The sequence below is a fragment of the Alligator mississippiensis genome, chromosome 4, assembly GCF_030867095.1.
Source record: "Alligator mississippiensis isolate rAllMis1 chromosome 4, rAllMis1, whole genome shotgun sequence".
Lineage (NCBI taxonomy): Eukaryota > Metazoa > Chordata > Crocodylia > Alligatoridae > Alligator > Alligator mississippiensis.
Window position 1 is genome coordinate 16,785,679 of NC_081827.1, and position 22,400 is coordinate 16,808,078.

At 39.2% G+C, this 22,400-nt stretch overlaps 1 long non-coding RNA gene across 2 annotated transcripts in view; it reads left to right on the forward strand.

Moving 5' to 3' along the window:
- Positions 1-15,566, forward strand: part of LOC109283166 (uncharacterized) — a 197,242-nt gene extending 181,676 nt beyond the window's left edge. For both annotated transcript variants that reach the window (XR_002090247.2, XR_009461497.1), the window contains one exon: positions 13,188-15,566. This is a non-coding gene — a long non-coding RNA (uncharacterized LOC109283166). The remainder of the gene's footprint in view (positions 1-13,187) is intronic.
- The last annotated feature ends 6,834 nt before the right edge of the window (positions 15,567-22,400 follow it).

Sequence of the window (22,400 nt, forward strand, 5' to 3'; positions counted from 1 at the left end):
ACCCAGCAGTAAAAGGCAATCAGTTTTGTTTCTTCTCCCTAGCATTTCTTTCTCTGGAGCTCATATAGCAGCTATAAATCACTGGGTCTTCAATATGCACTGAGTTCAGCTCAGTGCTGAGTGCGGCTTGCCCGGTGCTGAGAGCACCCAGTGTTTTGAGCACTGCAGAACAGATAATCACGTCTTCTGGGGGCTTCAAGGAACTCTCTTAAAACATCTGGCCCCAGTTACAGATACGTGAGCTCTCTTGAATATTTGGCCCTTAATAGATGCTTAAAATGAAATCCTTAAGAATCTGCACCCACTTGGTGACCAGAATCTGTTCTGTCTGTCAGCAAAATTGTACAAGAGCCTTATTTCTCTGGTTTCACTCTCCCCAATATAATCTTTGGATCAGACTTTCCCCCTGCAGTTCTAAGAACCTGAATTTGAAGTAGAAAGTGCACTTTCTTCTTTAAATGTTTTCCTCTGAAATTAAAAAAAAAACAACAGCATTCTTTCATCTATAGAGGCTTTTTTCTCTGGTTAGGGTTATCTTTGCTGTTGCTCTTGGATCATTAAGAGCTCTGCCATGCATTTTTAAGCTTCTCAGAATAATCCATTGAACTGATGCCACCTGAATGGTTTTCTTTTAGGTCCATTTCTTAAAATGCCTGCTGCAAGGAATTATGACTTTTAAAATTAATTACTTTTCAGTTAAGTATGTTCCACACATCGTAAGTATGGGGCACATTCACAGTAGATGATTTGATATGCATTGGATCCTTTCCCTCTCATAATCACTTTGCTACGAGTTAGTTTGTCCTCCATTTATTTCGATGCTATTTCCCTCCAGAATTTGCACTATTGAAAGGGATAATCACTCAAAATAATTACCGTGGAAGTGTGTTGAATAATAAGTATTCTCCAAAATAAAGGATAAAGGAAAGAATAGTCAACATTTAAGAAACACTGAACACCTTCAGCTCTCAGGTGTGTAACACCTCAGATAGCTAGACTATGTAATTCTACAATTTTTTCAAGAGAGGGATTTTATTTTTTTTCATATTGACCCTTAAAATGAACCACTACTGATCAATCCTTGAACCTTTCCCTACCAACATGGCAGGCCCATTCTTGACATCAAGAAGCCACATCCAGCATCTCTAAGTTAGGCCACCCATGAAGAGGGAAAGAACAGAAAACCATCTTTCTTTCTTTCTTTCTTCTTTCATCCTAGTAACAAAAAAAAAGGGCCTTTAGTATTGCAACAATACAAATGATGCTAAATCATCATGACACAAGATAAGGATGATACCATTGCAATGCTATGCAACATCAGCTTGCCACCCCACAATTATTTTGCTGTCACATTGGATAATGAAATTGCTCAACACTTCAAAGCTCAAAGTCCAAGCTGTAAAAATTACATAAAAGAAATGGCAGTGGGAGAGCTATATTGATAATTAGCACCAGAAAAGCCTGGAAGAAGGTCAGAACATTAACACTAAACTTCCCAGAGAAAAGTGTTTCTGAAAAAGCTGCGCATGGTGCAAAATCAGGCTTAATAATATGTTAGCTTTATACAAACCATTTCATCCCAAAACAATGTAGAAGCATTATAAATTGATAAATAGTATTTCCTTCATATAGCATTGCAGCAGCTTTTTAAGGGCATAGAGCAACACCCACAACATATTAAGTCAGTCAGAGTAAGAAGGTGCCAGAGTAGCAAACAATCCAGCACACACTGAATATTGAGCATATCCTTAAGTGTTTCCTTGGACCAGGTTATAGTGAAGTGCTTATTTTTATTTTTATATTTACATTTGATGTTAAACTTCATAAATATGAAGTACATAAAAGGCTTTCTGTTGACTTGCATGTTCTTTAGTAGTCTTTCAATCAAACCCCTCGATAGACATAAATTATCACAAAGCTCACAAAAACATTACCTCTATAGCTTAGGTATAACACATATCCCTAGGAAGAGGGTTTCGTAGATTTTGTACAAATGCTTGCCTAGTCTTCATACCTAGTCTACAATCACACGGTTTGCTTTGTACCACACAGCTGTAGATCAGGAGCTACAGCAGGAACCCTGTATAAGTAACTAGTGAGCGGAGGGATGGGCAGAATTGGGGGCAAATAGTGGGTCCGTAGGGTGGAGGTTAGTGGGTTTGCAGGACAGTTGTCTGTGTGTGGCAGGGTGGGGAGGGCTAAAAATAAAGTCAGAGTGGTTGGCGCAGGTCGTAAGAGCTCACCCTGCAGTTGGGGTGAGCGGCTGGGCTTTCTCAGCCCCAGGGGAATGTGTGCAAGTATTTGTGGGATCAGGTTAACCTGTTCCCAGTCTAATTCAGTTCACCTACTCAGGTAAACTATCAGCCTGCCACTTTTGGCCTGTTTTAAATCCCCTGAATATCTGCACTGATCAGTATTTAGAACAATATAGGTCGATCTAAATGTAGACTAGCACATACCCATAGCAACTTAAGCAATGAAGAAGAGCCTGTATGCTGACACTTTGCCTAGCGCAGAGATTTATGTGCAGAGGAACTTGCTTCATCTGTACTGCATAGAGACTGGCTTCATGACAAATTTGCTGGCAGGCACACGCCTACCTGGCAGTTTGTCTTTTGTCATTGGATTCTGTTTACTATTTCACCCTTTAATTTGTATTATTGTTCTTGATTTGCCTGTTAAAGGTATTGTTTGTCTTGCCTATAATGATCTCTTGTCTTTTGCTTTAATGTGGAGTTTTAGTGCTTGAAATCCATTCTATGTTTTAATGGATGCTTCTTTTAAAACAAGCAAACATAGACATATGGAAAATTCAGCAGAACATACTCATAGAATATATAATTTCACTTACATAACTTTCATAGTTTTTGGAGGGCTTCACTGAACTTTTCCTGAGTCTACAAATAAACACCTTGGCACTGGATGGGTGTGTACTTTACTTTCATGTTAGGCTGCCTGAAGCTTTGTTACTTTGTTCTCATAAATTAATCAGTGTGCACCTAGAGATGTACCTAGGGGTGTACCTTGTGGTTGGGAAAATTATAAAGTACATGCAGGTGCTGAGACAAATGCTGGTGGCAGTTCAGTGGGTGACAATATTCCTGCTATGTTATTTCACTCCTGGCAAGGCACAGTGCCAGTGCCCTCGTACAGAGGCCATTTTTCAAGCAAAATGGAGAACCAAACTCCTGTGAATATGTAGTTGTTAATAATTCTATTATTGTTTTTTGTAAGAGCAAAGATGCTAACTTTGATATTCTGATCAAATCATAATAGGGGTAGTCAGATATTAGCTAGTACCCACATGATATGCCCTCCATGTTTTAAGGGAAGAAAGCATGGATTTTCAGAAAGAGTATTTCCACAATTTTCTTTGTTACAATTTCCATTTGCCTTGCTGCAGATGTAAATGGGGATGCTTGCTAACTAGTAAATATGAACTTACATCCAAGTATTTCGATTATAATAAAGCAAGCACTGGTAATATTTAAAAAAAAAGGTTTTAATTTCATCATTTTATGTTGACTTTACTATCACGATTCTTTTTTCATTCTGACTTTTAGTGACATCTTAATTTTTATAGTCTAGGACAAGTCCCCACATGTGCTGGTCCACAAGCAATAGCATTAAATAAGTAACATGCAGCAAGCAAGATAGTACTTTGCAATCTCTATCAAACTTGATTTTAATTTTTAACTTCTTTTGGTTATAAGCAACATTAGAATCTCACAGGAAACATTACTTTCTTCAGGACATGGTGCCTTGGGTACCCTATAGTACCCAAGCCATGCCTCATGCAAGAGAGAGAGACTATTTATAATTCAATGTGCATAATGTTTAATTTTTAAATTAAAGTTTCGCGGTCTAAAAATAAAATGTTTTATTGGTCTCAAATGAAATTCCTTTTCACAAATTGGAACTTGGGATCCAATTCAACAAACTTCTTAAAGTTACATCCTTGATTTGCAAGTAGATAAATTGGAGAAAGCAATTGCATTACTCCCATGCATAGAGCCATACAAGTTGCTTTCATTGTGGTATACAGATCCTATCATCATGCTATACAGGTCTGATCATTATGATCAGACCCAGGATACGTGTCTGCATCTCATCAGCTGACTAGACCACATACCATGTGGGTGGACAATCGGTCTGTTAGATTTCTTGCTAGTGGTTCATGTGCTAATCTGCATAGTTGTTTTCTAGGAAAAGGGCCCATTTTTTCATAAGCTGTTTCACAATCCCTGCACTGGTGTTCCATAATGCCCTGCATTTTGTCCATTAAAGTGGATTTACTTCACAACTGTGTTTTGTGGGCACATTTTTGCTATTCAGTCTCATATTTTATGATATTTTCTTTTCTTGTTTAATTTTTTTTTCTGATAATACATTTTGTAAATTGAATCAGCATGGCCTGAAACAGCACATATTAAAATGCCATTTCACCCAGCTCCAAATTCAGGTGCTTATAAAAACAAATTTGAGGAGTATCATTAATTCCTAGCTCTTGTATGTGACACGCAGCAATTTAAAATTATTGAAATACTTCCAAGTTTATAGGCAATTTGAAATGGAAAGTGATCAGGGTTCTGGGCATGTGTGCTATATATGGGGATTTTGCAAAGAGAAATGCTCCATGTGCTCCATGTGCTCCTATTTACCTGACTCTGTACAAGTTCCAAATGAAAACTGCACTTTATATTTTAATATTCAAAATACTGCTTTCATTTAAACTTCCTTCCAATAAAAAGAATACCTGCACTATAATAACTATAACCTGTCTGTTCAACTTGCCCTAAATTTATAGATTGTATAATAGATCTACATATTTTCATTTAAAAGTACGTAGACTCTTATTGTCGGCAGTAGGTTAAATAAACATCAACTATCTAAGTCATAAAGTATTATAATAATAAAAATGCAAACAGCTTTCTGCTAAGGTCTGTGCAAGCTTAAACTGTATAGCTGCCAAATTCTAATCCGACTCTCCTTTCATCACTTGTACTTACCTGCTTTCTGCTCGTTCCACACATATGCGCACTCTCACTTGGTCACATCATGATCCTATCATTGTGAATCAGAGCTTGACCATTGTTTTCTATGGGTACATATAAGCATTACGTTTAGCCCAACCTAACCAAGGTTAGGTCAACTTAAATTCCTGGTTGTGCAGGTATTCCAGGGTCTTAAATTGCCCCAGAACTGGCACATCCAATCTAAGTTATTTTACCTCAAGAGGTGACTAACTTTAGATTGATGAAGGGTTAGCCCAGTTTACAAAAGGTAAATCCATCCTCGCAAATACCTGTATGCATTCACAGCACAGTCCTGGGGCTGGGAAAGCTCAGCCATTCATCCAAACCCTGGAGATGTACTGTTCCTACCTCCCCCACACTAACCCAGGCTACTTTTAACCCCATGAGTGATCCTCCCCACTGAACTAGGCAACCTCCTGCCTGGACTCGCCAGCCCCACCATTCCCGCCAGCCCCACGAATGACCTTAGGTTGCCCACATAGCTCCCTGCAGTAGCGAACACCTGCATGCACTGCTTTTGGCTTAAGGTAAGCTGCCAAAACCTAAACTGGGTGCAGTGAATGCTTGTTCATACCCTGTGGAAGTAGAATCAGGCTGAAGAGCACCTGCTTATCAAAGACTAACTTACCTTTTGCAGTTTAGTTACACTGAAGAACTTAAGGACTGTTTTTGTCTTTGCTCAGCTCCACCAATTTTTGTAGGATTTCATGGGTTGTAGCAGGACAGCTTCTGTCCCTAGTGCTATCAATAAATTATTTGCAATGATACCTGAAGTCATCTTTAAGAAATATAATTTCATACAGGATTTATATAATTCCAGGTTTCATATAATTTCACCACCATCCATGAGAGATGAATGTTCATTTAAACAATATGGAGAAGTCAAAGGTGGCAAAGCTATGGAAGATTGTTCCTATATAATTAGATACTGCTGGACAATAATATGTAGCCTGAAAACTTCACTCTCTGTCACTGGAAAAAAGACGTAATGGTTGCATTTAAAGTGTTGAAGAGAAAGTTCTGAAAATCTGGAAACTTTAATTGGTCAGGCTCTCAGCCACTGCAACTCCATTTAAGTCAATGGAGTTGTCAAAGCCCAGCTGAGGGCATAGGCTCATATTTAGAGCCAAGTAACTTCAGAAAGCTCAGTGATGCCTATCCAGAACTAAAAGATGGGTCATGGTTAAATGCTCCTTCACATCCCTATAGCATCAAAAATCCACTTCAAATTAAAGCGTGTCTATTTTACCTATAATTAATCTTTCTGAATAGCTATGTTTGGCAGGGAAGCTCAAGGGGTTGGTGCTTGTCTTTTCTTTGCTAGAAAAAAGGTGATTAAAATAGCACTTCTCTTCAGTAGTCTCCTGTAATAGTCTGTCGCGTGACATTACAGTATAAGAAGTCTCTTGTACACACTGCTGTCTTAGCTTCTAAAACATTTGGGTGTGTCCTTTAGTTTCCTTCCTTCCAGATAGAAACTTTGGCATTAGGTATAAGAAACCTGTAAGGATTCTTCTTTCATTGCAATCTTTCTTGTAAAGTAAGCTAGGGAGCAGAATATTGAGACAGGGAAGTAAGATACTGTTATTGTTATCCACAACAATTTGAATATGGTGTATTATTCATCTCTTGATATAAATTACCTCTTTATATAGCCCCCCAAATAATCTCAAAGCATCCTTATGTGCCTTTGTGACCATGGGTGTGTCTACACGTGCATTAGATCCAGCAGCAATTTACTCAAGGTAATTCTAGTCATTGTTTTATGAATAGACTATACTTCATCCCACTCCCATTCACACTGATCATCTTCTACAGTGCAGTATACACTACTATAAACTATACCAGTACAGTTTAGCTTCTCATCAGAGCCTAGTGGTACATGGGCAGGTCTTCATTAAGGCAGCAGCACTATTTCTGGTTTGGAAGGCAGCACCTTTACAGCAAAAGTCTCAGTATGGTGCTGCCTAGCATTATGTTGGGCATTATAGACATTTCTAGGGTTTAATTCTGCATGGTGTTAACTTATTTCACAGAACAGATAACCAAAGATAATCATGTGGTTTGGGATTTACCTAGTGCTCATAGACTGCCAGAAAATTCAAAGTTCTCTCAAACTTTAATGAAGTTAATAGATACCTCTACCAGTGTACCTTCAAGTGAAGTTAAGGGTGACTTTATTGAAATCAAAGTCATCTGGGAGCAGACTGTGTTCCAATGAGAGTTGAATTGACTCAATCACATTGTTAGAGGAAGTTCAGAATTTTACAGGATTAGACTCTGTGGCTTGACTTCTTACTCATAGTGGGAGTGCCTACACATGCAATTAATGTAGCTGAATAAACTCCAGTGCAATTTAAACTAGAGTAAACTAATCCTGACATCACCATCTACACCTACATTTAAGCACAGCAATCTATTCTGCTTCCGTATAATACCTGTCTGACGGGACTGTCTGATGGTTATATAAATTAGTCTCAAGTCAAGTCAAGTTAGTCCTGAGGCCTTACCAACCATTGGGGTAAAGCTGATGTAGCAATAACTTTCCTCTATTCTTCCCAATCTTTTGCAATCCTTGTACAATCAGTCAGTTTTAATCCCATCTAGTCTTTGATGTTGGTGGTCCAACTCATCCTAGGTCTTCCTCTTCCCTGTCCATCCACAGGACCCTGCAGTATGGTATTGGTAAGGGTGCCAGGCCTTCGTGTTACATGTCCAAACCACTGCATCTTTCTCATTCTGATTTTGAGTAAGTGTTCATATTTTGCTGACCTCTAGTCTAATTAGTTCTTTCACAGATTCATTTGCTCTGTTCTGTGTGCAGTGTGGGGTAAATTAGTCTACACCAACCCAGTTGCCATGCATGTGTCAATGGTGACACTTTACAGCACAGTAAATTAGCCTACTGTGCAGTGAAGTGCATGTGTAGCTGTGCCCAGTACGTGTTTTCTTATTCCACCAGAAAATATGATCAAAATATTTTAAATGATCATGTGTTGGGGGAGAATATAGAAGAGTGGTCTTGTTAAAAGTGAGGAGGGTTTGCAAGATTTGACATTGAAATTTTAAAGTTTCTTTAGAAATGTATTTCTCACATTTTTTTATTAAAACCTATCTCTAGTAAAAAACAAATCTATGATATTTACAATAATATTTGTTTTTAAAAAAAAGTTTAAAAAAATCAGAAAATATTTGAAAATGCCAATTATGCCTCTATTGTAAATGGTTCAAAAAGAACCATTGTGAAATTTCAGAATTTGTCATGAAAATCTGTTTTCATTTTTGGACCAGCGGTCTTCTCACATAATCCTTGTAAAATAAGAGCATTCTTTACAATCTCATCTGGAGGAATTTATCATACTCAGAAATAAGTGACCTATCTGCTAAACACATTTCATTAGTGCAGAAATGAAAAAGTCTTTGTGTATGCTAAATACTGTTTTCATTAAAATTGCCTTCAACAGATCTAAATACTGGTTCGGCTGGAACAGTATTAGCTTGATTCTGTTCTGTATCAATCTGAATGGTTCAGACAGAACTAGTTCAGATAGTGCTCTTCATTACTCTGCACTGGAAACTTTTCTAAATGCCAGAGAACTCAGTGATTTTGGGGTCTTTGCTGAGAACAATAGAGTAAGTACCAAAGGATGCAAATCGCATGGATGCAGAAAAGGAGAAAGTAGAAAGTGTATGAAAAGTGATAAGGTGAGGTCGTGTGCAGAGTGGATCCTTAATTTAGAGGAAGCCAGGAAAAGGAATGATGCTTATAACATGTAGGAGGTATAAAAGAACAACAGGAGACTTTCTGAATTGTAGAAACCACATTAAAAGTAAAGATGGTAAACTTCTGGCATACGAAGATGAAAAGATGGAAAGATAGAATAAACACCTTAGCAAAGTACTCAACTAAACAGTTCCAGACATCCCTGCTCTAATTGACATGGCTGATTCATTCGTTCCTCATGAAGATTTAGATAATCCTATTCAGTCTGGAATATAAAGTCCATAATGAAATTTGGGGATAACAGATCTCCTGAGCTGGATATCATCCCCGCAAAGTACTGACAGCAAGAAAAACAGCAGCATGTGAAATATCAAGGTAAATCATATGGATGAGAAAAAGGAGAAAAATATACCACATGGGAGCTCTTAGGGCACTTATACATAGTTTAAATAGATGGGCACTGAGGAAGAGGTGTGAAAGGCATTTGATAATGCTTCATTATTGGTATTTTTGAACAACTGTAAAAGTTTTGCGATGATCAAGTCTCAAGTGTAGAACTAAAGAAGATAGTTGGTAAGTATCTAGCTTTCTATGAATGTTTTGGATAATGAGGTCAGTTATTCATGTGATCAGGATGGAGGATGCTAGGACTTCAAAGCAGGCTTTTCACCACAAAGAAAGAGTACGACTGGAGGCCAGAAACTGCCCTAAAAGAATATTATCTGTAGATGACTAAGAAGACAAGGTTGTCATAGCAGGCAGTGTATCATACAGTATAGAACAGAGAGCACCTGTGGCCCAAGACTCCAGTCTGGTTTAATGGATTAAAGAAGAAGGAAGAAATGGTTCAGAGCACTGCACTCAACACAGTCTAAAGCTGCATGTGAGTACATAATTGCATTGGTTCTGAACACAGATCAGCATGACTAGTGTGCATGAACTGAGTTCCCAGTTTAGCAAGGTTTTTAAACACATGCATAACTACAAATTTGTCACTGGTCTCACTGAAGGCCAGGGGGTTCCTACTAACCACCTCCTAGCCATATTCTGCAAATGTGCAGTGCCTAAAGGTGGAAAAAAATTGTATTAGAGCAATATGAATGGACCCTAATGAGAACCAATCTCTATATGCTTTAAGTACATGCTTAGGTACTTTACTAAATTGGTGCCAAAACCATATGTGTATAAACTGTTACAATCACATTAGTTCAATTAACAATGGTTCTGACTTTGCTGTGGTTTACCATGATCCAAAGACATGTGTGCTTTATGACCCTGGGTCCAAGCACCTGCCAAGTTGTTTGCATTTTATTTCCTCCATTTATTATGATTTTATTATATTTGTTTTGATTGCGTGGCATTTGTTTTTATTCAGTTGCTGAGGGCCCCCAGTATTTTAGAGACAGGAGCAATATATACATAAATGTTTCACTATTATTATTATATCAGTGTCTGTAGGATCAGGAAGTGGTCTGGAGAACTTTTCCAGATGTTAAACACAGCTTGCGTCAGTGAGGGGGGGAGAATAGAAACATGTTAGAGAATGAGTGTGATATAAAAAGAGCAGCTGCAAAAAAGAAACAAGGTCAGAACATACCGCAGACTAGGTTTGCCACCTTTGTACTCCAGAGCAGAACAGCACTGACATGGGAGAGGATAGCAGGAGGAAGGAGAGTTTGATTTAGTGGCTGATTGGCATCCTAAATTTTAAATGTCAACAGCCAGTCAAAAATTCATTAATGTTATCAGGAAAGTAGGGGAGTAAAGGACATACACATCAGCTTCAGAAATGGGTTTCAAAACTTCCACACATGATTCCCATTTGGGTGAAATATTGTTTCCCATGAAAATGTTCTCAACAGCTGCTCCACACAGAGTCCATTTCTAAGAGGGAGTAGCTTGCTAGCACTAGGAAGATTAGAAAAAAAAGTTAACTTGGTAGGAGGATAGTTCATAGATGACCCAGGAAAGCCTTCAAATCAGTTTGTGTGACTGCTGTGGAATGAGATAAGACAATACAGTGTCAGCATAATCAAAATGGAAAGTAGAGATGAATATAGATCTATTCATGTCAAATGCACTTTTCATCCTGCGCTGTAATGGATCACAGAAGTAAAATCTGTTACATACTTCAGAGTTTACTGTCAACACCCTTTCAACAATAAGTTTTGAGATTCCAGCATGTCTAACAATCAGACTTCTAGGCACTACTTTTGAGAGCTAGGTGGACAATTCATAATAAACAGTTTATCTTGTTAAATTATCCTTTTCTCCCTCTTTGCTAAATTGTCCACTGAAGAACAAGTTGGGGATACAGGCTGACCTGGACAGGCTCGCAAGTGTGGGTAGACCAAAACCCATGGCATTTAATGCAGAGAAGTGCAGGGTGTTCCACCTTGGGAGGAAAAACCAGCATCATACTTATAGGTTTGGCAGTGCTATGCTTGCTAGCACCATGACCGAAAGAGACTTTGGGGTCTTGATTGACCACAAGATGAACATGAGCCAGCAATGCAATGCTGTGGCCAGCAAAGCAAACCAAACTCTGGCATGCATCCACCGATGCATCTCAAGCAAAACCAGGGATGTCATCCTCTTGCTCTACTAGGCCTTAGTGAGGCCACAGCTGGAGTACTGCATTTAGTTTTGGGCCCCACACTTCAGGAATGATGTGGATAAGCTTGAGAGAGTCCAGAGGAGAGCCACCCACGTGATCAAAGGCCAAGACAGCAAGCCTTACAAGGAGAGGCTTAGGGACATAGGACTCTTCAGCCTGGAGAAGAGAAGGCTCAGGGGGATGCACCAGGATCTGGAAGAACAGTTGTTCACCAGGACTCACCAAGGGATTTTCATAGATGCATAGATTGTATGGAGCTGGAAGGGACCTCACAGATCATCGGGTCCAGCCCCCTCACCCTAGGCAGGAAGACAAGTGGGGTCATGTGACCCCAGTGAGATGACTGTCCAGTCTCCTCTTGAAAACCTCCAGGGTAGGTGACTTCACCTACAAGGGATAACAAGGTCTAACGGCCACAAACTTCTGGAAGGCCAATTTTGACTGGACATAAAGAGAAACTTCTTTACAGTCTGAGTGTCCAGGGTCTAGAACAGACTCCCCCCAAGAGGTGGTGCAAGCACCTACTCTAGACTCAATCAAATGGCATTTGGATGCTTATCTTGTAGGGGTCATTTGACCCCAGCCGAGTTTCTGCCTGTGGCAGACTCGATGATCTTGCAAGGTCCCTTCCAGCCCCTAATGTCTATGAATCTATGAATCCACAAGCAATCTGTACTTTAAAAAAAAAAAATTTGTTGGTATCTGATTTTTTAAAATAATTTTTTTCTGCAAACTACTTACAGCCAACAATTCAGCAAGGTACTTATGTCCCTAACTTTAATCAGGCCATTCATAAAAGTGGGATACTTCACACACTTCATAGTAATGTTGTGCTTAAATATGGGTGTATGCTATGCATACTTTTCCTGTGAGCTTTTCTTCAATTTTCCATGTGATGAGTCAGCTTAATTGAATGACAGTAAATTTGTTTCCCAATTGAATGAGTCAATATTTCATAAACAGCTTCTTCCTTGAATTAATTTTATGAATTATCCAAATGAATCTCACTTTGTGATTAAATGAATCTTAGTTGGGAGAGATGTGTTTTGTCTGAACACTCAAATGAAGCTCCATTGGCAAAGATGGTTACAAAATAGATAAAATATGCAAACATCCAACTATGTCTTTTAATCTGCTTCCTTCTCTTTCTTCCAGGTAATCTCAAAATGTATAAATAAGGCTTCTACAAAATTGATATGTGAGTTGGTTTTAAGTATTGAAGGGTGTAGTACAAGAAACAGAATAATAAGCAGAATTCAGTTGGATTTCTCCATATCTTCTTAATCAGCACTTATTCATATTTGGGAAACCACTTCCCTATTGAATACTTTCCTAGCATTAAAGCCAGAAACTTTCATCAAAATTATGCAAGCATGACTGAAGCTGCACAGGACAACTTTTATTGAATCTGTTCAACCCAACTGTAATGTCAGGAGATAAATTTATGGCAGCTGAGGGGTAAATGAAAAATTTTTAAGGAAAGAAAAAAGATATGTAAGTTTTGTGCAGATGTGAGGCTGAAGTACAAAGGTGTCTGTTGTTGGATTCAGATACAAAAACATGCAGTGTTTAGGGTTAGATTTTCAAAAGTTCTCAGTTGCCTCTGCAAGGGGAGTTTTAATAGGAGATATGTTAGAGGCAGTGTTGAGCATTTGTAACTCTCAACTAAGGTTTTTGTTCTCAGCTTGCTAGATGCTGACCAGAAACTTGAACCCATTCTTAACCTATCTGTTTGCAACTAAATTTCCTGGGTTACTTCTTAAAACATGTTACCCTCCTATTTATGCTTCGAAAATCTTTTCATTTCCAGATTTCCAGAAGAAACTGAAATATTTGAACTACCTCAAAAGAAAAAAAATGTTTTTTATAGTTTGGCTAGTGTGTCCCAGAGGGAGACAGACTTATTCTGTTCTGCAATTTCAGCACCACAGTCACAAGGGACTTGAACCTCTTGAACTGAATGATTAGCAAGGAAGGAGTAGAAAGGTCAACTCTACTGGCATCCTCCTCTTGACCAAATGCATGAAACATGGACTCCCCATCACCAACACTCTGTTCCTCCAGAAAGACAGGCAGAAGACATCATGGCAAGACCAGCAATCTAAGCATTGGCACTTGATTAATTACATCTTTGTTTGTGCCCAGAATAGCAACGATGTCCTCATCACACGAGTTATGCTAGGAGCTGACAATTGCTGAACCAATCACTGACGCATCTTCTTGGTTATGTCACTCAAACTGGCTTCCAAAAAACTGCTACAGCATAAACAATGCCAACAAAAGACCAGGGTTGATGGACTCAAGGACCCAATCAAGCAAGACCTCTTTTACCAATGCCTCAAGGAAAAACTGGCAAATTCCAATCAACTACAATGGGAGAATATCGGCAGCACTTGGGGTGCCTTCAAGTCCACCATCATCAGCTCCTGTAAAGAGACACTTGGATTCTCTACCAGAAAACATCAAGACTGGTTTGATAAGAATGACATCAACTCCAAGCAAATGAAACTGAATCACCAACGGGTCAAAGCAGAGGTCCAAAGGAAGTCCTGTATTCTTCTTTCAACATGAAGAACAGGTGGTGGAAGACAAAGTGAAGGGAATTCAGCATCTCACTGACATACATGAAGAGCGCAGAATCTTTGATGCTACCAAAGCTGTCTATGGTCTGCAAATTCAGGGACCAGCTCTCAAGACCTCAGAATGGTCAAGGAAAGGGGAGCCATCAATGCCCGTTGCAAGGAGCATTTTGAGGACCTTCTCAATCAAGACTGTGTTGTTGATGAGAGCGCTCTCAACTCCATCCTACAACATCCAGTCAGAGATGATCTTGGAATCCCTCCAGCTGTTGACCAGATGAGGAAAGCCATCAAGAAAATGAAGAACAACAAGGCATCTGGACCTGATAAAATCCCCACTGAAATCTTCAAACAGGGGGAGAGGAGCTCACATCACAGCTGCATGCCCTCATCTTAAGGATCTGGGATGATGAAGAAGTCCCAGAAGACCTTAAGGACACCATTCTTGTGGCAATCTTTAAGAAGAGGGATAGGTGTGGCTGTGGAAATTACAGAGGGATCACTTTGCTGTCCACCACAGGAAAATCATTGCAGGAACCCTCCTGAGCCCTCCTTTTGCTTGCTGAAGAGCTCCTCCCAGAATCACAGTGTGGGTTTAGACGTCAAGAGGCACAACTGACATGATCCTCACTGCAGCTGCAGGAAAATGCCAGGAACAACATAAACCTCTCTATGCCACTTACAGTAAACCACATTACACAGGACTTCCTATATGTTCCTCTAATATTTCCATAGAACTTTACTGTTCTAATAATCCCACTAAATTTTTTAGGATTTTCATATAGTAAAATGGGAAAATTTTGTTGCTGAAATATCTATTCCACCCCTGTGTTTGCCTCTTTTTTAGACCTGAGGGAGGGCACTTGGGCTAGGTACAGGCATTCAAAAAGCCCAAGGAGGAATTGATCTAAGTCACGCAGTTTTCTGTAAGTGGTGTAGGTTAGATTGGTGGTGAACAGAAAACACATTCATCCTTTGGTGGGGGAGGAAATCTTAGACCGGATTCTGCCATTTTTAAACCAGTCTATGTGTTCTGAACTTCTGTCATGGGTACAGGCTAGTTTCTGATCACTTATAGTCGTAAAAGTACAATGTCTGTACCTGGCCTTCATGTCCAAAAGCTTGTCCAGCAGTTCTCCCAATGATACTCTTCATCAGCGAAAGGTATCGCAAAAAATCCTTGCCTTTTACATATTATTTTTGTATTGTTGTATACCCGACTAGAGGCAGAAAGTACTACAAATTTAATGGGAAAATTCTATTCTTGTGAAATATTAATCTTTTATCTCTTGCTAAAGGAGATTTAGATGATCTCTACTATTTTTATATGTAAAGAGCGAAATGTGCTGTCATTCTAAAATTACATTTTAGATTAAGTAGAATAAAGCGATAAAAAACAGTTGTGAGGTACCATTTATAAATCGTTTATAAAGGATTAATCATGGTTGATACATGTAGCACAGCAAGTTACACACCTGAATAGTATATTATACAAATGGTATTAGCTCATCAGTAGAAAGTAGCATTTATGGTTTCAAGCTATTTGTTGAATTGTTAGACTGTATAACCATTGACTGACTGTTTATTAAAACCTCTATTTATTCTTTTAAGTGTTTTAGGTTAAACTCCACAGTCTGTTTGCATCTCTTATTCAAAAGGCTGCAGTAACTCTGAGAGTAGAATGACAGCTAGACTCTTGAAAAAATTGAAGATGAACTTCACTGAAAAGAAAGGAATCACAGTTTCACAGCTACTAGTGCCTACATTGATATTTAAATGGAGTTTGAACAAGCATCTTGACTTCTGAGAGCATATAAAATGCAACCAGGCATTTTTAGGTTCCTCTTAATGTATTTTTAAACTTTGGTAATCAAAGGTCAATATTAGGAATAATTTACATGGTCACATTTATTGGTCCAATCTTGTAGTCATTGCACTATTGCCAATTTTGGGTGTGCAAGGACTGCCAGATGATTACTAACCTCAAGTTTAGAAAAGACATTTCACAACTTGCCTTGGAAAACCAGATTTTGTGGACCTTGTCGTCACTTCATTTTCTTTTGATACAGGAGCAGGCTCCTGCATTTGTTGTGGAAAGCTTGTAAAATTAAACAGTGCAATTATTGTAATCTTTTAATATGTTTGGAATTACAATTCCAAGGCTGTTCAAAATAGCAGTCACTGGGGCTTGCAGAGCACATGTGCCGTAGAGGCAGCAAATGTATAACATATGAGCAACAAATGGAGAATGCTAAAATAAATTTGAAAGAGGACCTTCCAACCCCAGATACCCCTGAGATAATGGGAGCAAAAGTGACAGCTGTCTTCAACAGAAGAAAATCCATTTGAATATTGTTTTTCAAGGGGTTCCTCCAAATAAAAGAGATTTATTTTATCATGTGCATGCCAGAAATGCCATTATGTTAGAGCAAATATTACAAGAGTTACTTGAGACACAAGACTCCCAGTACAAGTTGGTTATTAAAAAACAAATAAATGGATACTTCACTCTCTGCAGTTAAAAAAAAAAGAAGCAGCAAAATTTGATTGAAGAATGCTGCCCCTGCCCAGCCTTATCTCTTTTTCTGACACAGTATATTTACTTAGCAGATTAAATCATGCTAGAGTGTGCCACTTTTAGTCTCAGTGAAAAGTAACTAATATTATGGATACTCCTAAGGAACATAATGGGACCATTTGTAGATGAAGCTGTATGCAGTGTAACCGAAGTCATTGTCATTTTTCTATGACAGTTAAGAAAAAGTAATATTTTAATAGTCATAATGACTGCTCTTTCTTCCATAATGCATATACTGTGAGTTGCATGTTTCTGGTATAATATTTAAAAATCTTGAAGTATGGGAGCATTTTTCTCCTAAAATCTTTCCTATGCAGTTAGGATATCTAGTAAGATTCTTTCAGTCCGCAGATGCAGTAAGGGGAAACTTAACACTTGGTACAATATATTAAATCAGAAATCTTGTCTTCATTCGGGTAAAAGCTGTGCCTTTTTTCAATATATTGTGTAACCCAATTAATGAAATCACATTCAGAACTGAAGTACACATAGAAGACTACATGTCAGCAAACTGCAGAGCTCAAAAGTATCACATCAGCTGATGCTCTTTTTGCTGTCTTGTGACCCAAGATTTAAGATTTCATTCAAACAAAAATTACATCTCTAACCCTTATGATTATAGAGATGACTTTCAAAATGTGAACTGAATATATTCAATACCGTGATGTAATTTGACAGCTTGAAACAATAACTCTGAGACCTATTCATTCGCTATTCTTAACGATAGGCCTGATAAAGCAAATGTCATACATTCTTTTATCATCATGAGTGACATTTAAATAATCTTAATTATTCAGAATTACCACTATGTTAAGAATTACATTAAGAGAATCTATATTGAATGGCATCTCAGGGAGGTAGAGTATGGTTTGAGGGTGCAGATTTGCTGTACAAATGCTATTTTTAATTTAAATACTAATGAATTCAATTAATTCTGCTACTAGCTATTCCTGTGGCATGGTTTATGGAGGAACAATGGACCGTGCTGCAGGAGATTCATGTTCAAATCTACCCCTTCCATCTCTGGAAGCATATTCCTGAAACACAGTTAAACCATAATTTCAAAGTTCTGTTTTGATTTCAAATAATGTTAAGTACATTAAAAATGTAATTGGAATTGTGGAGAAGATGAAAAATGGACTTAGAAAAATAGCTGGTTAAGAAGCTTTTCATGGAAACATTACTATGGTAGAAAATGGCCTTTTGGCCAACTGGAAAATTTCACCAAAAATGAAATGTTCATTGCAAATGTTGAGTTCTTGTGGGGAAACATCAATCAAAAATACTGTGTTAAAATTTGACTTCTTTTTGATAATCACATTCTTTCTGGGAGTATTTTTTTTCTAACCAGTGCCACTGAGAAGCCTTTTGAAAGAAGCTACACGTTTCTTCTTTTATGTGCCATGCTTCTTAAATTTATAAGGAAAGTAAAGTCCAATAAGCAGTAGGGAGTAAACTAAACATCAGAGTCATAATCATGCCAGTGGGTAATCAGGTAGGTCCCCAAAGAAGGCTTAAGATAGATCATTTTCTATACATTTAAAATACAGCAACAGGGTGCAAATTCCAGAAAGTGTGTGTTGCAAGAATGCAATAAACTCCTCTACAAATCATTTTCATTGGAAATTAAGCACAGGAAAAGACTGAAGTTGGATCTGAATATGTTGCCATTGCTTAATTTGAGTACAGAACTGCTTCTAGAAATTCACATTCCAAGCAAGATTAAAATAGAAAATAGCAGAGATCCCAGAAATAACTTGATGAATGAAGCAAAGATAGGACTAGTCACTCAAAGGAATAGGATACAGTTTAAAGAATGAAAGATAAGAGCCATGCTACTAATTTGTTATCTAATCCTCTGAGGAAATTCATACCACTCTGAGCCAAAGAGACATTAATGTGTCAGGTCACTTGTTAGAACTGTGATTTAGCTCTACTGTAAAGGATAAATCACTCTCTATTTAATTGCCAGTGCACACTTTGAGACATGAAAAAACAGAGATAGGAAAAATAATCATTCAGCTGCAGGACAGATTCTTTGAGATCCATGCTTAGTCCATTTAAAGTTGAACAATGAGCCAGTAATAAGACAGTTATTTAGCTATGCTTTTATACACTTACCTACCAGTATTCCTGTGCCTGAATGCATTCCACAGAAAAGATCAGATTGGCCACAGAGGCTAGGAGCAGGCATTCAAAAAGCCTAAGCCTAAATTAATTCAGTCTTTGAAGGTTAGACTAACCTGCCTACATTGAACTGGTTTGCAACTGCAAAGACATCTCTCTGGACTGAGGAAATTCAGGCACATGTCTGTAGTGGCTCAGGCTAGGAGCCAGGAGGCACTAGAACAGCCCTCCCTTCTACAGGACTGAGCTGAGGAGGCGTGGCCAGGCCTGGGCAGGATGGTCTGATTAGACAGGAGTTTGAACCCCAGCCCTACCTGCACCATCCCAGGCTTTTCCCCGCTCGCTGCTCAAGGGGTGGGAGTGTTGCCAACCCCCAGCCCCCTGCTAGCACTGCATGCATCTGTTGATGATACTGCTTTTTTCAATTTCCCTTTCCCTGCTTCTTTTTACTGTCTGCAAAGCTGACAGGTGAGGGATCCAGCACGGGGCTAATAATGCCGTGTTTATCAACCCAACAACAAAACAAAAGCCTTTTTCTTAGTGCAAGTTCTTCTTAAACAGCTTTTTTCCAAGGAAGGAATGGAGGGATATTACCAGCTGACCTGTTGATTAGCTCCAAAAAGCCCTAAGCAGACACTGTTCTGTCCGCCTGTCCCAGTGAAATTGGAGGCAGACACACACAGACATGTCTCAGCATTAGCTAGCATACCACATGCCGGGGGTCTGTGGGTCTGGGGTCCATGCTCTGGGAAATGTGAGGGAGGGAGGGGGGAATCCCTGCTTGGACAGCAAGGGGGGAGTGGGGCAGGAGGAAACCAGGCAGGCCCTGCTATACTTACAGTCTCTGCAGTAGCTCTGGCTAGGGAGCAGATGGGTAGGGCCAGCCCTGTTCTCAGGAGCGGAGAGCACAGCCCAGCCAAGGGTTGCAAAGCATCTGGGATCCTGAGGGACTCTAGTTAAAATTAAATCAGCAAGGGGTCTGGGACAGACATTGCATAAACTGGTATGACCCAAATCAGTTAAGTCTGTTACTACATTCAACCAGGTTTATCTTAAACCAGTTTCAGCTATTTTCAAACTGGTTTATGTGCACTAAACTTATGTTCTGTTATGGGTTTAAACCAGTTTCTGATCACTTAAACCAGTTTGTGTGTAATGTCTGTCTCTAGCCCAAAAGACCTAAGTTTCTGAATCTTCATGCAGCCACAGAACTCACCAGTAACTATTTGAAAATGACTTCATGCAGTTAATTAAAAGGCATAGCAGAGACAGTATCTACTGGCAGAGTGGCTAGAGCATTCATTCAAGAAGCGGGAGGCCTGGGTCTTAATCTCTCCTGGCTCTGAAGGATCTCAAAGCTGAATCTCTCACCTGCCAAAAAAAAGCCCTAAGCACTCAGCTTTGAGGTACCATCACAAACAGTTGGGAGGTTCTATGGCCATACGAAGAATTGAGCACACTTCAGCAGGTATGGATTTCAAGTGAGAGTGAATGGCTGATTTAGATGACCTCTGAACATGCATAATAGTACAAATCTAGGGATCTGGAAATCTCAGGCCAAAATAGAGGCATATAGTGAATCTAGGTACCCAAGCAACTTCATAGCCATTGGAGTAGACTTGATCTGGATTGCCTTTTGTGCCTTAGGCATCTAATTGTCTAAATCCTGTGCAGGTGCTTTAAAAGAGGTCCCTAAACCCTAACAGTCAGGCAGCAGTGCTGAAGTGTTGCAGAGTTCCTGCTTGCAAACTGCAGACTTCCAGGTGTCTGATGAGGGAATGAAGATCCCCTGTGCCCTCTTAGAAGACACGGAGCCCAGAGCTACATAGGCCTGGCTTCTGTGCCAAGGAGTAGGTCTGGCCCATGTCATAGTAAGAAGAGGAGCTCCATGAGGAAAGGCTGTAGGCTGACTGAGAACCACAAACCATAGACAGTAAGCTATCTTCAAGGGTCTGGTGTGGGATAGGCAGCTAACAGTTTCATCTGTAGTACAGGTACCCCGAGGAGCATGGGAGTTATTTTGTCTGTGTTAAGAGATGGCTTTATTTGTGTTGGCTGTGAGGCACAGATTGATTTTAATGGGGAGTACAGAGGGCACCATGGCCACCTGGAGAAGTCATTGCATATTTCCTTTAATGGCCTTAGGGTGAAGACTACAGATCCAAGAGAGAGTGAGTATGATGACAGAGCGCCCAACTGAAGTGAGAGGCCATGTGAGAATTCAGAGTGATGAAGACTGGACTAGCGCAAAGTGGCCCAATGAGAAGCAGGATGGAGTAAGGCACCTAAAGTATCAGTCTGGTAGTCTGACGGCTGCCTCCTAAATAAATAGGTAATCACTAACAGTAAGGTGTGGCATGCAAAGGCATGGCAGTACCCTAGTGAACCAGAGGTCAAGATGGGCTTAAGAGTGGCTGCAAGAGGGTACCACAACCACCTTAGAAGGCAGAGCCCACTGCAGTGCCTATAAGAATACTTGGGATGTGGCCCCAAAACAATAGTGAAGTCACTAGGGGGCATGTGAAATGTCTGTCTGATACCTTGTATTGGCAAAGCAAAGCATCTCTGGACACTGAAAGAGGGCTGAAAAGTGGAGTGGAGGTACAGAAGAGATGAACACTTATGGACAATCCCTATAGAAATTAATATTGAATTAACACGTTTCTCCCTGAGTCTGGTGAATCTTACTGAGAATTGTACCCCTATTACAGTATTCTATTTTATGATCCAAAAATACATAAGAAAGGAGATCATTTTCCAACAAAGTCTTTTTTTTTTCTCTTTGGAGTTATTTCTATACACTCCAACTATTCCTATAGTACCTTCCTGGTCTAGTAATCCCATAAGATTCTTTAGGATTTTCTCATAGCAAAATGGGAAAACTGTGTTGCTGAATCAGCTATCTCAACCCAGGCTTGACAGAGGTTCAACTTCCTTGACAGAGGTTCTGAAGACTCTTTTTCCCAGGACACAACTTAGAATTACAAATCAGAATGGAAGTAAATTTCAGCTTGCAAAGTTAAGCTGAGAGAGTTGAGTTGAGATTTTAATGTATTTGTTCTGTGTTTTTAATAAAATTTGGGGAGCTAATGACAAGCAGATGAAAGTGAGAAGCTGATGATATTGGCTGCTGGGAGGTGCTGAGAAAGTAAACTGTTATGTTCTTCTGATCCAGAACAATTCTACCCTGGCTCACCACTCCTAGGCTTTTCTTAAGCAAAGATTACTGAATATGAAGCAAACTAAGATGAACAAATAACAAGCAGGATGTAGGATGATCTCAACAAGCTGAGTAGCTGAATTACAGGCACTCACTCATTAAAAGTAATAATTAGGGTTCAGTATGGAAAGGGGTTTTGCATTTTTGTTGGTGAGTTTGGAAACATAAGGTTCATGTGGGTCTGACAGAGAATGACAGACCTAAAAAAATCCGGTTTGATTAGGATTCAGAGGTTTATTTCCAAAAACAACTGAAATCAATGGAAAGTCTCCCATTGATTTCAATAGCCCCCAGATGTCTATCTGAACTTTTGGATACTTATCTGGATTAAATTGAAGCTCTCAAGATTCAACTATCATTCATTTTGGCAAGAGGTGCTAGGAAATACATTCAACAACTAAACTGAAGCGTTGCTAAAATTCATCCAGTATGTAACTAATACATCATAGCTGCTTTTTGAAACAATCCACAATTGCATTTTATTCCAATCCAGTCCTGAAGACATACACCGAGCCACAA